The sequence below is a fragment of the Theropithecus gelada genome, chromosome 11 (genome assembly GCF_003255815.1).
Source record: "Theropithecus gelada isolate Dixy chromosome 11, Tgel_1.0, whole genome shotgun sequence".
NCBI lineage: Eukaryota > Metazoa > Chordata > Mammalia > Primates > Cercopithecidae > Theropithecus > Theropithecus gelada.
In genome coordinates, this window is record NC_037679.1 from 9,850,760 (window position 1) to 9,864,420 (window position 13,661).

At 40.6% G+C, this 13,661-nt stretch overlaps 1 protein-coding gene and 1 non-coding gene across 2 annotated transcripts in view; both read left to right on the plus strand.

Moving 5' to 3' along the window:
- The window catches only part of DIP2B (disco interacting protein 2 homolog B), a 259,279-nt gene that overhangs the window by 150,073 nt on the left and 95,545 nt on the right, over positions 1 to 13,661 (plus strand). The window lies entirely within an intron of this gene.
- Positions 11,405 to 11,511, plus strand: LOC112635627. The gene has a single exon (XR_003121972.1). It is a non-coding gene; the product is annotated as a U6 spliceosomal RNA (small nuclear RNA).

A 13,661-nucleotide genomic window follows, 5' to 3' on the forward strand; every position in this document is an offset into this window, starting at 1 on the left:
TATGGTAAAATAACATAAAATTTATGCATATTGTAAATTTTAAAGATAGATTTTAAGATTTTAAAGTCTTAATTATTTTATTTATTTATTTTGAGATGGAGTCTTGCTCTGTTGCCCAGGCTGGAGTGCAGTGGCACGATCTCAGCTCACTGCAACCTCTGCCTCCTGGGTTCAAGTGATTCTTCTGCCTCAGCCTCCCAAGTAGCTGGGACTACAGGTGTGTGCCGCCACACTCAACTAATTTTTGTATTTTTAGTAGAGACGGGGTTTCACCATATTGGCCAGGCTGGTCTCGAACTCCTGACCTCGTGATCCACCTGCCTTGGCCTCCCAAAGTGCTGGAATTACAGGCGTGAGCCACTGCGCCCTGTCTATTATTATTATTACTTTTAAGACAGAGTCTCACTCTGTTGCCCAGGCTGGAATGCAGTGGTGCTGTCTTGGCTCATTGCAACCTCCGCCTCCTGGGTTAAAGTAATTCTCATGCCTCAGTCTCCCGAGTAGCTAGGATTACCGGCACATGCCACCACACCCAGCTAATTTTTGTATTTTTAATAAAGATGAGGTTTCCCTATGTTGGCCAGGCTGGTCTCAAACTCCTGGCCTCAAGTGATCCACCCACCCTGGCCTCTCAGTGTGCTGGGATTACAGGTGTGAGCCACCATGCCGGGCCCAGTTATTGTTCTTAATGACTTTTACTCTAAGTATGGATTCTTCTGATTTAATGCTGGGAGCTAAATGCAGTACTAACTCGCTTTGCCACCCTAATTGTGAATTTTTCTGTCTCTGTCCAAATCTAATCTCTGATCTGGTGATGACTGGCACTGGCACACTAAGATCATTTTATTTCTGATACATTCCTTATGCTGTAGAAGGTAAGTTGAATTCAGTTCAGCAAGCATTTATTGCAGACTTCCTATAATTTGAGAAAAATGTTAGATTGCTAGAGAAACCTAGATGAAAACACAGGAGTTTTTCTTCTGTTTTTCTTGTCCATCTTTTTTTTGGGGGGTGGGGTGGGGGACAGGGTCCGGCTCTGTTGTCTAGGATGCAGTGGAGGGACACAGTCAGCTCACTCCATCCTCCGCCTCCTGGGCTCAAACTATCGTCCCTCTTTAGCTCAAGTAGCTGGGACTACAGACAAACCCTGCCATGCCTGGATAATTTTTGTATTTTTTGTGGAGGCAGGGTTTCACCATGTTGCCTAAGGTGGAGGGTTTTTTTTTTTTTTCTTCCCCCCTCCTCAATACAAGGTGGTACAGAGGTGACACAGAAGAGGGAGACGGGAAGGCATGCGGTGTCAAGAATGGGCTTCAGAATGGAGGTGGTGATGTCTGAGCCATTTTGAAGGATGGATAGTTATTTGGATATTCCAGGCAGAAGAAACATAATTTATCAAAGCAGGGGAATGTGAAATGGAAAATTAAAATATCCCCTCCTCTTCCTCTCCACCCTGCACTGAGTAGTGCCCTAATTAGTGTTGTGATATCCTATTTCAGAAATTAGTCATTGCTGCTTCTGCAAGAGGTCAGTACCTTAGAAATTAAGGAAAAATGGCATGACTGCTTGTTGGCTTGCAAGGAATTCCTTGAACTATACCTCTCTGCTTTATGACTCAACCCACCTACACATCTGCCTTTCCCTCTATCCCTATCTGTCTGTCTATGGAAAAATCCTAACAGGTAAGGGCACTTGGTCTCAGTTCTCGCCCTGGTCCTTAAAGCCCAGCTGTGCCACTCATGGATCATATGCTAACCACTTTGTAAAAATAAGCCAAGAATAGGAGCAGCTGGCTGGGCACGGTGGCTCACGCCTGTAATCCCAGCATTTTGGGAGGCCGAGGCAGGTGGATCGCTTGAGGTCAGGAGTTGGAGACCAGCCTGACCAAAACCCGTTTCTACTAAAAATACAAAAATTAGCCAGGCATGGTGGCATGCGCCTGTAGTCCCAGCTACGTGAGAGACTGAGGTAGAATTGCTTGAACCCAGGAGGCGGAGCTTACAGTGAGCCAACATCATGCCACTGCACTCCAGCCTGGGCAACATTTCGACACTCCCTTTCAAAAAATAAAAAGAATAGGAGCAGCTACTTTGAGACTAAAAATAACATATTCCACTTATCTTTTTGGGAAAGATGAGAAAAGAAATGTTTCAGTGTTATCCATAGATGTGGGGGGAAATGGCTACTCTTTTATCTTGGTGGTAAATGTATTATTTCTTTTGTTACGAATGAGATTGGACATTTGGAGATATGTTTACTGGCCATTTGTGCTGCTTCTGTAAACTACCTGTCCATTGCCTAAGCCTATTTTTATTTTATTTTATTTATTTATTTTTTTTTTTCGAGATGGAGTCTCGCTCTGTCGCCCAGGCTGGAGTGCAGTGGCCCCATCTCGACTCACTGCAAGCTCCACTTCCCGGGTTCACGCCATTCTCCTGCCTCAGCCTCCTGACTAGCTGGGACTACAGGCGCCTGCCACCATGCCCAGCTAATTTTTTGTTTTTTTTAGTAGAGATGGGGTTTCACCGTGTTAGCCAGGATGGTCTCGATCTCCTGACCTCGTGATCCACCTGTCTCTGCCTCCCAAAGTGCTGGGATTACAGGTGTGAGCCACCGCACCCAGCCTCTATTTTTTTTTATGTTGGGTTGTTCATCCCCCCACAACCCCATCTTACTTGCAAGGGCTTTTTTTTTTAATCCTAAAGATACTAACATTTTAATTGTACCATAGGTATTTGCCAATGCAGACGGACGAGAAAAATCAGTGAGAAGTGTAAGAATTAGAAAAGAAGTAAAACTATTTACAGTTTATAAGATAAAATTTATCTAGAAAACTCAAGAGAATCAATGACAGAATTAACTTAAAACATATTTGGTCAGCAAGATACAACATTAGTACAGAAATCAACAACCTTCACATATGCAAATAATAAGCAGTTAAAAGATACAATAGTACAGCAAACTTCATTTACAAAAGCACTAAAGGTAAAATATATTTAGGGATAAACTTAAGAAATGTCTAAAACCTTTATGAAAAAACTTTAAAACCCTGAAAGACAAAAAAGTAGACCTAATAAGCGGAAAGACATCCGTTGTTCTTAGGGCAGTTTAACACCATGAAGATGCCAGGTCTGTCTAAATTACTTTACAGGTCTAATCTAATGCCAGTAAAAGCAGTATCAAATTTATTTATAGAGTTAGAAAACTCATTTTTGAAGTTCATTTGGGAAAATAAACATATAAGAATAGCTAAGAGAACACTGAGAAAGAAAAGGTACAAGGAGTGACTACACGTACCAGATATTAAAACATCCTATAGAGACTGTAATTAAAACAGTTTAGTATGGCACACAGATTAGCAGGCAGACCATTGGAATAACAAGTTCAGAGGTAGACAGGTGTATATCTGGGAATTTAGTATACAATAAAGATTACATTACAAATCACCAGGACAAAAATGTACTTTTAACTTTTTTTTTTTTTTTTTTTGAGACGGAGTCTCGCTCTGTAGCCCAGGCTGGAGTGCAGTGGCCGGATCTCAGCTCACTGCAAGCTCCGCCTCCCGGGTTCACGCCATTCTCCAGCCTCAGCCTCCCGAGTAGCTGGGACTACAGGCGCCCGCCACCTCGCCCGGCTATAAAAATGTACTTTTAAATAAGTGACACTAGGACAGCTGGAAAAAGATTAATTAGATCCATATCTCACACCATGTATAAGCATAAACTTCAGGTCAGATGTGGTGGCTCACGCCTGTAATCCCAGCACGTTGGGAGGCTGAAGTGGGCAAATCACATGAGGTCAGGAGTTCAAGGCCAGGCTGGCCAACATGGTGAAAGCCCATTTCTACTAAAAATACAAAAAAATTAGCTGGGTATGGTGGTGAGTGCCTGTAGTCCCAGCTACTCAGGATGCTGAGACATGAGAATCACTTGAACCCAGGAGGCAGAGGCTGCTGTGAGCCGAGATTGTGCCACTGCTATCCGGCCTGGGCGAAAGAGAGACTTTGTCTCAAAAAGAGTATAAGCTTCAAAAATCAGAGATCTATATGTAAAAAAGAAACTATATTAAGTGCCAAACGAGCCCCAGGCACCGTAGCTCACGCCTGTAATCCCAGTGCTTTGGAAAGCGAAGGTGGGTGGATCATCTGAAGTCAGGAGTTTGAGACCAGCCTGACCAACATGATGAAACCCCATCTCTACTAAAAATACAAAAAATTAGCCAGGGGTGGTGGTGGGCGCCTGTAATCCCAGCTACTCAGGAGGCTGAGGCAGGGGAATCTCTTGAACCCAGGAGGCAGAGGTTGCAGTGAGCCGAGATCATGCCACTACACTTCAGCCTGGGCAACAAGAGTGAAACTCTGTCTCAAAAAATAAAGTACCAAATGAAAACATCACAAAACTTTGCTATAATCCAGCCTATAGAAAGCCTTATGGAGAGGCTCAGAATGCAGATGTAATTTTAAAAACTACATAAAATATTTTTTTTATGGTTAAAAAACACATAAATGTATCTTTTTGACAGTTTTTAAGTATACATTACAGTACTGGTAACTGTATGCCTGTTATTGTACAGCAGATCTCTAGAACTTCTTCATCTTGTGTGACTGAAATTCCATACCTGTTGAACAACAACTCATTTTCCCCTCCTCTCAGCCTCCAGCAACCACCATTCTACCTTCCTGCTTCTGTGAATTTGAGTATGTCATATAACTGAAATCATGCAGTATTTGTCTTTTTGTGATTGGCTTATTTTATTCTACACAGTGTCCTCAGGGTTCATCCATGTTGTGGCAGATGATGGGATTTCCTTATTTTTTAAGGCTGAATAATATTTCTTTGTATGTATATACCATGTTTTACTTATCTCTTCCACCACAGTGGGGATTTTGTTGCTTCCACATCTTAGTTATTATGAATAATGCTGCAGTGAATATGAGTATAAATATTTCTTTGAGATCCTGTTTTCGGTTCATTTGGAGATATATCCAGAAGTGGAATTGCTGGATCGTATGGTAAATCTATTTTTTTAATCTTTGAGGAAACTCCGTACTATTTTCCATAGAAGCTATATTGTTTTACAGTCCCACCAGTGGTGCACAAGCATTCCAATTTCTCCAAATCCTCTTCAACACGTATTTTCTGATTTTTTGATATAGAAAAAATTCTAATGGATGTAAGTAAGGTATGGCCGTTCTAGTGGCTGTGAAGTAGTACCTCATTGTGGTTTTGATTTTCATTTCCTTGAAGAAAGTGATGTTGAGCATCTTTTCATATGATTGTTGGTTGTTTATCTTCTCTGGAGAAATGTCTATTCAAGTCCTTTGCCCATTTAAAAAATTGGGTTAATTTTTTTTTGTTACTAGGTTATAGAAGGTCTTTATTTTGGATATTAATACCCTACCCAATATATGGTTTGTAAATACTTTCTCCCATTTCGCAGGTTATCTTTTTATTCTGTTGATTGTTTCTCTGATGAGCAGAAGTTTTTAAGTTTAATGTAGTCTTATTTGCCTATTTTTGCTCTTATTGCCTGTGTTTTTGGTGTCACATTCAATAAATTGTTGTCAAATCCAATGTCATGAAGCTTTTCCCCTCTATTTTCTTCTAGGAGTTTTAGTTTATGGCCTTACTGGTTAGGTCTTTAATCTATTTTGAGTCAATTTTTGTATATCATGTTAAATAAGGGCCCATTTTTCATTCTTTTGCATGTGGTTATTCGGTTTTCCTAACACATTTGTTGAAGAGACTATCCTTTTCCCATTGTGTAGTTTTGGCACCTTTGTTGAAAATCATTTGACCTTCTATGTGAGGGGATGTATTCCTGGGCTCTCTGTTGTTCTGTTGGTCTTTATGTCGGTCTTTATGCTAGTACTAAACTATTTTGAATACTGGAGCTTTGTAATTATATATTTTTTAAACAGGGACAGAATCTCACTGTGTTTCCCAGGCTGGTCTTGAACTCCTGGGCTCAAGCAATCTTCCCCACTCAGCCTCCCAAAGTGTTGGGATTACTTGTGTATACCACCATGCCCATCCTGTAATAGTTTCGAAATAAGGAAATATAGGCCGGGCGTGGTGGCTCATGCCTGTAATCCCAGCACTTTGGGAGGCCAAGACAGGTGGATCACTTGAGGTCAGGAGTTCAAGATCAGCCTGACCAACATGGTGAAACCCTGTCTCTACTAAAAATACAAAAAATTAGCCAGGCGTGGTGGCAGGCACCTCTAATCCCAGCTACTCAGGAGGCTGAGGCAAGAGAATTGCTTGAACCCAGGAGGCAGAGGTTGCAGTGAGCCGAGACTATGCCACTGTACTCCAGCCTGGGCAACAGAGTGAGACTCTGTCTCAAAAAAAAAAAAAAAAAAAAAAATACACACACACACACACAAATTAGCTGGACGTGGTGGCACATGCCCATAGTCCCAGCTACTTGGGAGGCTGAGGCAGGAGGATCACTTGAACCGGGAGGCAGAGGTTGCAGTGAGCCGAGACCGCACCATTACACTCTAGCCTGGGCGACAGACTAAGACTCCATTTCAAAAAAAAGAAATATAAAGACTTCAGCTTTGTGCTTCTTTTTAAAGATTATTTTGGCTATTTGGAATCTTTTGAGATTCCATGTAAAAAGTTTAGAATTGTTTTTTCTATCTCTGGAAAAAAATGCCATTGGGATATTGATGGGGATTCCATTGAATCTTTAAAATGCTTTGGACAGTAACAACATTTTAACAATATAAAGTCTTCCAGTCCATGAACACAGGATCTCTTTCCTATGTCTTCTTTAATTTCTTTCAGAGATGTTTTACAGCTTTTAATGGACAAGTTTTTCACCTCCTCAGTTAAGTCTATTCCTAAGTATTTTGTTCTTTTTGATGTTATTATAAATGGCATTGTTTTCTTAATTTTCTTTTCAGGTAATTCATTGTTAGTGTATAGAAACACAACTTTTTTTTTTTTTTTTTTTTTAAGAAACAGGGTCTCCTTCTGTTGCCCAGGCTGGAGTGCAGCAGTGTAATCATAGCTCACTGTAGCCTCAACCTCCCGGGCTCAAGTGATCCTCCTTTTCAGTTTTTCTGAAAGAGTTTGAGAAAGATTTACATTAATTCTTATTTAAATGTTTGATAGAATTCTCCAGTGAGGCTGTCAGGTCCTGGGCTTTTCTTTGTTGGAGAGTTTTCAGTTACTGATTCAATCTCCTTACTAATTACAGATCTGTTGAGATTTTCTGTTTTTTCATGATTCAGTCTTGGTAGGTTTATGTTTCTAGGAATTTATCCAATTTTTTGTAGATTATCCAATTTGTTGGCAGGTATGATTCCTAGTAGTCTTTTTTTTTCTTTTTTCTTTTTTTTCTTTTTTTTGAGAAAGGTCTCTGTCTCCTAGGCTAGAGTGCAGTGGCACGATTATGGCTCACTACAGCTTCAGTTCTCCCACCTCAACCCCCGACCCCCAGCCCTGGGTAGCTGGTACTACACGAACAGACACGCCCATGACCAGCTAATTTTTGTGTTTTTTGTAGAGACAAGGTGTTGCCATGTTGCCCAGGCTGGTCTTGACCTTCTGGGCTCAAGTGATCTGCCCACCTCGGCCTCCCAAAGTGCTGAGATTACAGGCATCAGCCCCTGTACCCAGCCCATAGTCTGTTATAATTCCTTTTATTTCTGAGGCATCCAGTTGTAATGTCTCTTATTTCTTATTTTAGTTATTTGAATCTTCTTTCTTTTTTTTCTCAAGAAAGCTGAGGATTTGTCAATTTTGTTGATCTTTTCAAAAAAGCAACTCATTTGTTGATTTTGCCCCCATTTCTCTGTTCTCTATTTCATTTAATTCTACTCTAATCTTTATTATTTCTTTTCTTTTTTTTTTTTTTTTTTTTTTTTGAGACGGAGCCTTACTCTGTTGCCCAGGCTGGAGTGCAGTGGCACGATATCAGCTCACTACAACTCCCGCCTCCTGGGTTCAAGCAGTTCTCCTGCCTTAGTCTCCTGAGTAGCTGGGATTACAGGTGTGCACCACCACACCTGGCTAATTTTTGTATTTTTAGTGGAGCAGGGTTTTACTCTGTTGTTGACCAGGCTGGTCTGGAACTCCTGGCCTCAGATGATCCACCTGCCTTGGCCTCCCAAAGTGCTGAGATTACAGGTGTGAGCCACCACGCCCAGCACCTTCTGCTAATTTTGGATTTAGTTTGTTCTTTTTTTAGTTCCTTATGGTGTAGTTTGGTTGTTGATTTGAGAACTTAATTCTATAATAATTTTTAAAAACCCATCTTCTGTATAGTTTGAAAAAAGCCATAAACAATGTCAAAAAAACAGATGCCATACTGGAAGAAAATATTTTTCTTTCTTTCTTTCTTTCTTTCTTTCTTTCTTTCTTTCTTTCTTTCTTTCTTCCTTTTTTCCTTTCTTTCCTTTCTTTCCTTTCTTTCCTTTCTTTCCTTTCTTTCCTTTCTTTCCTTTCTTTCCTTTCTTTCTTTTCTTTCGTGTCACTCTGTTGCCCAGGCTGGAGTGCAGGTACTGCAGTCATGGCTCAGGCAGCCTTGACCTCCTGTGCTCAAGTGGTCCTCTTGCCTCAGCCTCCTGAATAGCTGGGCCTATAGGCACATGCTACCACATGGCTAATTTTTTATTTTTTGTAGAGGTAGTGTTTTATTATGTCGCCCAGGCTGGTCTCGTACTCTTGGGCTCATGCATTCCTCCCATTTTGGCCTCCCCAAATGCTTGGATTACAGGTATGAGTCGTCACACCTGGCCCGAAAATATAATATAAGGAAAAACAAACAGAGAAGGCTGATAGAAAAAATGGCCAAATGATATGAACATTTACTTCACTTAAAAACAGACGACATAAAATGGCCCTTAAGTCCTCTATAAAAATGTTTAATCTCATTAATGATCAAGGAAGCACAAATTAAAACTATACTAGGATATGAATTCTTAGCTGTCAAGTTGGCAGCAATCAAAAAGCTAGACAACACACTCTGAAGGTTAGGCGGTGAGGAAGCAGGTACACCTGTACATTGCTAGTAGTAATGCAGTGTGGTAAAAACTGTTTTGGGAGAGGAATTTTTCAAGATGTGACAAAATTTAACACATATTTGCTTTTTTATTTAGAATTCTCTCTTGTCAGAATTTACTCTGAAGGTAAGCTCTGATTAGCGTAAAAATATATTTGCAGAAGGCTATTTGTTGCATTATTTTAGGTGCAAAATATTAGAAACATCTACATGTCCAGACATAGGATAATAGTTAAATAAACTGTGTACAGTAGAGTGCTATACAGCTGTAAAAAAGAATGAAGAAAGCTGATAGCTGATAGAGAATGATTTCCAGGGTATATTGTTAAGTGGAAAAGCAAAGTGCAAAAAAATACAATATGCTTACTTTTGTGTATGAAAGACAGGGAAATGAAAAGATATACATGTCTGCTTATTTTTGTAAAAAATAGTAAATATGTATGTATCTACTACCTATAGCAAAGGTAGGTGGGATTGGGGCAGAAGTGATTGTTCGGGTAGTAATACTTCTTTAAGCTAACTTTTTGGTATAGTTTTGACTTTTGGAACATGTTAAATTTTAATCAGCAAGATTGGGAAAGACTTATAGAATATAAACAAAAAAATGATGAACCTAACTATGTGAACTGTGTAACCACATCAAAGCAGGAAAGGATGAGAACTAACTCAAACAGTTTTTGACCATGATACTTTAACTATATGTCCTCAGTCTAAAGACCAAAAGGACTACAAATAAAGACTGAACACTAGTTAGAAGATTTATTTTTCATATTGACATAAGATAGTAATTTTTGGCTGGGTGCAATGGCTCACGCCTGTAATCCCAGCACTTTGGGAGACTCAGGCGGGTGGATTGCTTGAGCCCAGGAACTTGAGAGCAACCTGGGCAACACAGTAAATCTCCATCTCTACCAAAAATACAAAAAATTAGCTGGGTGTGCACCTGTGGTCCCAGCTACTCACACGAGTTTGAGGTGAGAGGATTGCTTGAGCCCGGGATGTGGAGGTTGCAGTGAGTTGAGATCATGCTGCTGCACTCCAGCCTGAGTGACAGAGTGAGACCCTGTCTCAAAAATAAAAAACAAACAGTTTTTAAAATGTACTTCCTGTGTATGGTAGGATTGAGAAATGAGTAAAATATATTGATAATATTGTGAACCAGGTTTCATCCTATTAGAGAAGGGAATTATAAGTGAAAAGAGGGAAAATTAGAATGATGTTGAATTGGAAATGGAGGTATTAATATGAACTCATCATTTTAAATATGGTTAGTAACAGATGTAGTTTTATGTGTATGAATTTCTTGATCCACCAAAAGGGCTTAGAAAAGATTTCCCAGGCCGGGTGCGGTGGCTCAAGCCTGTAATCCCAGCACTTTGGGAGGCCGAGACGGGCGGATCACGAGGTCAGGAAATCGAGACCATCCTGGCTAACACGGTGAAACCCCGTCTCTACTAAAAAAATACAAAAATCTAGCCGGGCGAGGTGGCAGGCGCCTGTAGCCCCAGCTACTCGGGAGGCTGAGGCAGGAGGATGGCATAAACCCGGGAGGCGGAGCTTGCAGTGAGCCGAGATCCGGCCACTGCACTCCAGCCTGGGCAACAGAGTGAGACTCTGTCTCAAAAAAAAAAAAGAGAAAAGATTCCCCAATAGCACTGAGTACCCCTGCTTCTAAGATCTTGGTTTTTAAATACCATTCATTCTTCACTAAAAGGAGCCATGTTTCCTTGAAGAAAGGTATAATTCTAGGTCTGGAGTGGGAAAAGTACCTCATGAGCATGAAATATCTTATGTCATAAAACAGCTGCTCAAAATGATGGAACTGTGTCTAAAGGACATAAGAACCAGCATGAAGGGACTCCTGTTGGCCAAATCTGCAAAAATATGAGCATCAAAATAATGATAGTAACAGAATAGTCATGGAATAAAATGAAAATCAGTGGGCTCATTTTGATATAAATAACTAGGGGAGAAAGGAAAGCTTTTTTTCTTTTTCTTTTTTTTTTTTTTTTTGAGGTGGAGTCTCACTCTTTCACCCAGGCTGGAGTGCAGTGGTACAATCTTGGCTCACTGTAACCTCTGCTTCCCAGGTTGAAGCAATTCTTGTGCCTCAGCCTCCCAAGTAGCTGGGACTACAGGCATGTGCCACCATGCTCAGCTAATTTTTGTATTTTCAGTGGAGATGGGGTTTTGCCATGTTGGCCAGGCTGGTTTCGAACTCCTGTCCTCAGGTGATCTACCCTCCTCAGCCTCCCAAAGTGCTGGGATTACAGGCATGAGTCACCGTGCTGGCCTGGAAAGCTTTTTCTTATAATATATACCAACTAATAAATATAGAAGAAATGGTGGAGCTATAAAATTATCGTATTGTAATAGAGTAGTTGATTCTGTGCACACTTCAGCAGCACATATACTAAAATTGGAATGATACAAGGAAGATTAACATGACCCCTGAGCAAGGATGGCACACAGACTCATGAAATGTTCCATTAAAAATAAAAAATATTTTTCAAAAAATGGTGGGCACAGTGGCTCACACCTGTAATCCTATTCACTTTTGGATGCCAAGGCAGGAGAATCCCTTGAGCCCAGGAGTTTGAGACCAGCCTGGGCAACATAGGGAGACCCCATCTCTATTAAAAAAAAAAAAATTGATTCTAGCAAGAATTATCAATGGGTGCTAAAACTAGTGAGTTGAAAGGTTGACAAAGTATATAACATTTACATAGTCTCAAAAGTATCCTCCCATGAATTACTTACTAATTGCAAAGGGAAGAATGGTAAGTTTACAGTGAGTTTATTTGGCAGATACCATATTCACCACACTAACCAACTTTGCAATTCAAATTATATTACCATAATGGAATGAGACACCTCCTGACATCATGTTTTGAGAAAGACATTATTTCTGGCTGGGCATGGTGACTCATGCCTATAATCCCAGTGCAGCATTTTGGGGGCTGAAGCAGGAGGATTCCTTGAGACTGGTAGTTGGAGACCAGCCTGGGCAATGTAGTGAGACCCCATCTTTACCAAAAAAAAGAAGAAGAAGACAACAAATTATTTCTATGGTATTTCTGCCAAAATGTATAACCTGAAACTAATTATAAGGAAATATAAAGCCAAAATTAAAGAACATTTTACAAAATAACTAGTCTGTACAAAAAATATCAAGATAATAAAAGAAAAAGTAAGGCTGAGAAACAGTCCTGGATTATAAGAGAATCAAGAGATAGGACAACTAAGTAGGATTTCCTCCAGTAGATCCCAGATCAGGAAAAAAGGTGAGAGGAAAACCTATAGAGGACATTATTGGGACAATAGACTATTTTGGAATATGGTTTGTGGGTTAGATAATAGTTTGTATCAGTGTTGAATTTCTGTATTTTGGCTGAGCTCATTGACTCAAACCTGTAATCCCAGCACTTTAGGAGGCTGAGGCAGGTGGATCGTTGGAGCCCAGTTCAAGACCAACCCTGGGCAATATACGTAGCAATACCTTATCTCAAGAAAACAAAACAAAACAACAACAACAACAACAAAAAACAAGAATTTCTGGGGTTTCTTGTTTTGTTTTTTTGAGACGGAGTCTTGCTCTGTCATCCAGGCTGGAGTGCAGTGGTGTGATCTCGGCTCACTGCAAGCTCCACCTCCTGGGTTCAAGTGATTCTTCTGTCTCAGCCTCCTGAGTAGCTGGGATTACAGGTGCATGCCACCATGCCTGGCTAATTTCTGTATTTTTAGTAGAGACAGGGTTTTACCATGTTGGCCAGGCTGGTCTCGAATTCCTGACTTCAAGTTATCTGCCCACTTAGGCCTCCCAAAGTGCTGGGATTACAGGTGTGAGCCATTGCACCAGGCCAGTTTTTCTGGATTTTGAATAATGTCCTGGGGTTTTATAAGAGAAAGTTCCTTATTTTTAGGAAATAAGTTTGAAACATTTCTGGAAAAAGAAGTATATGTACTTTGATCTCAGCAGTTATTGGAATTAAGTCCAAGAAAATAGACATGTTCTAAGGTGAAAATACTGAATTATTCTTTCTATGAATAGTTACAAAAATTGGAAATAACCCAGTATCTGATAATAAGGAGTTGTATAAGTAAATCATGGCACATTCATGCAGTGGAATACTATGCAGCCCTTAAAACTTTTGTCATTGGTCTGTATTTACACAGTGAGATGTTTCTAGTTGTATTAGTGGAGGTTTTTTGGTTGCAAGAAACAGAGCCTGGCGAGGTGCAGTGGCTCACACCTATAATCCCAGCACTTTAGGAGGCCGATACGGGTGGATCACAAGGTCAGGAGTTCGAGATCAGCCTGACCAACATGGTGAAACCCTGTCTCTCCTAAAAATACAAAAATTAGCCAGGCATGGTGGCGCATACCTGTAGTCCCAGCTACTTGGGTGGCTGAGGCAGGAGAATGCTTGAACCCAGGAGGCAGAGGTTGCAGTGAGCTGAGGTTGCGCCACTGCCCTCCAGCCTGGGCAACACAGCGACACTCCGTCTCAAAAGAAAAGAAATAGGCCAACTTACATAGGCTACCTTAAATAGCTGAGGTAGGTCATAGAAACAAATCAACATTTGAGAAACCCCTAGAAAGGATAGGTAACTCTGGAAATCTCAGCCTTGAAGTTTAAAACCTT